The sequence below is a fragment of the Oryctolagus cuniculus genome, unplaced genomic scaffold (genome assembly GCF_964237555.1).
Source record: "Oryctolagus cuniculus unplaced genomic scaffold, mOryCun1.1 SCAFFOLD_35, whole genome shotgun sequence".
In the NCBI taxonomy this organism is placed as follows: Eukaryota; Metazoa; Chordata; class Mammalia; order Lagomorpha; family Leporidae; genus Oryctolagus; species Oryctolagus cuniculus.
The window spans coordinates 1,869,713-1,871,865 of record NW_027208301.1 but is presented as its reverse complement, the minus strand read 5'-3'; the positions used below and the strand labels follow the sequence as shown (position 1 = coordinate 1,871,865).

The following is a 2,153-nucleotide window of genomic DNA, read 5'->3' as shown; positions in this document are numbered from 1 at the left end:
ATTTTTCTCCTGAAGCCATCTGCATTCTCCTTAACATTACCCATCTAGGTATTCCCTCTAATCTCCCATTCATCCCAATCTCTGATTCTGCCTGACTGATTTTGCCATTTGTAATCAGACACTTCTCTTTCCAGTATGAACGTCTTCCATGACCTTTAGACTATAGTTCCTTCTCCATCTTGAATGCTTCTTTGTAGCTGTTCAAATAATACCTCACATTTGATGAATCTCAAATGAATCCTGCAGCATTCATTCTTCTTTTTTATTTGTATATGGTATTAGTACAGGCCAGCCATGTCTTAAATCAACATAATGGGATTTTTGTTGGACTCCTCATTTTCTATCAGGTCTAATTTCAGATCTTTCTGTTTCTTTGCCTTTAAATTTGTAAACTCATTTTTTTCATTACTCGATTTCATTTTTACACTAGGTGGACAGAAAGCAATCCTCCTTAATAAAGTTGATAATTAGCTTCACTCAGAACATTTTTAGCAATGCACGTTAAAAATTCATCTTACAAACTGTTCTGCAATCCAAATATACAACAACTTGAAAAATGATGTTTAGAAAACAAAAGCCAATGTAAAAAGACAGATTAAAGGCTATGGAGAAGTACCTGGACTCAAATTGAGTTTTGTCCAAAAATTGCTGTATGTTGTCATCTTGCTTACTCCTGGTCCCCATGACAGTCTGGTTTATGTAATCTCTGAACTGCAATTCTTCCTGTTCCTTTATGGGTCTGAAGACTCTCATTTCCTCCTTGAATGACTTTGCATCCCTGTCTTCTGCTGAGAGTTGGGACAATGTTGGATTGCTGGTGGAACCAAGCCCACCACAAACTATAAATACACTCTTCCTGACCAATGACTTGACTGAGCAGGTGATGGAGGAGGCTCTGCATAAGAAGGCAGATCTCATCTTTTCCTGCCTTCCACCTATCTTCCTACACATAAAGCATATTACCTGGATGTCCTGAAAGGAGCGCCCGGTGTTCTGGGCTTTGGAGAACAGAGTTGGCATCTACTCTCTTCACACAGCCTATGATGCTGCACCCCAGGGATTGAAAAACTGGTTTTCCAAAGGGCTTGGAGCCTACACATCCAGGCATATATATCCTTCCAAAGCTCATGGCTATCCTATAGAGGGAACCACTGAGTACAATTCAACATTAAGCATACCCAAGATATGGACAAAGTTGTGTCTGCAGTGAGAGAAGTTGAAGGTGCTCCTGTCACTTCTTTTTCTGCTAGGATTGATGAGAAGAAAAACAAGGATCAGCCTGAATTGTACTGAGAAGTCTTTGATACAGGTGGTGGCTCAGCTCTCTCAAAACAGATAACTTTACCAGAGAACTGAAATTGTGTCACTGCAGAAGCCTTTGCTCTACATACTGGAATAGGTTGATCATGCACCCTGGATGAATCTGTTGCCCTGGCAACCATGATTGAGTGAATCAAAAGACACCTCAAACTAACTCATATTAGCTCTTGGGGTAGGAAGGACCTTAGCATCATGAGTCAAAGCTGTGGCCCTGTGTGCTGGTTCTGGGAGCAGAATCCTGCAGGATGTGGAAGCAGACCTGTACCTCATGGGTGGGATGTCCCATTATGATGGTCTGGATGCTACTTCCTAAGGAATAAATGCCATCCTCTGTGAACACAGTAACACTGAATGAGGCTTTCTTTCTGACCTTTGTGATATTCTGGGTGCCCACTTGGAGAACAAGATTAATATTATCTTGTCAGAGACAGACAGGGATCTTCTTTGTGTGGTATGAGGCATACAGAAACATCAAGATGATACAACCTACAGATTGCATCTCCACTCCTGTGGATGTGTAACATGAGTCAGTGGAGTTGATGTATCATTCTGGAAGAGTATCTTAAGATGTATGAGGATGCTTCAAAAAGTTCATGGAAATGTTTATTTTGAGAAAACTGCATAGATTAAAAAATTCACAAAATAAACAACTTTTAAGTCCTTTTTCTGCAAACCTTTTGAACTGCCCTTATATTATCTTTTCTAGTTTATCTGGTTCAACAAATGTTTTCTAGTTCATAAGGAAATAACTGAACTACCATAATGAAGAGCAAATATTAAGAAAGATCAACTAAAATCAGTTTACTAAAGATTCTTGGGAAGTAACCAAGTAA

At 39.5% G+C, this 2,153-nt stretch overlaps 1 pseudogene; it reads left to right on the top strand.

Moving 5' to 3' along the window:
* Positions 1-522: 522 nt before the first annotated feature.
* Positions 523-1,640, top strand: LOC127486769 (NIF3-like protein 1; annotated as a pseudogene).
* The last annotated feature ends 513 nt before the right edge of the window (positions 1,641-2,153 follow it).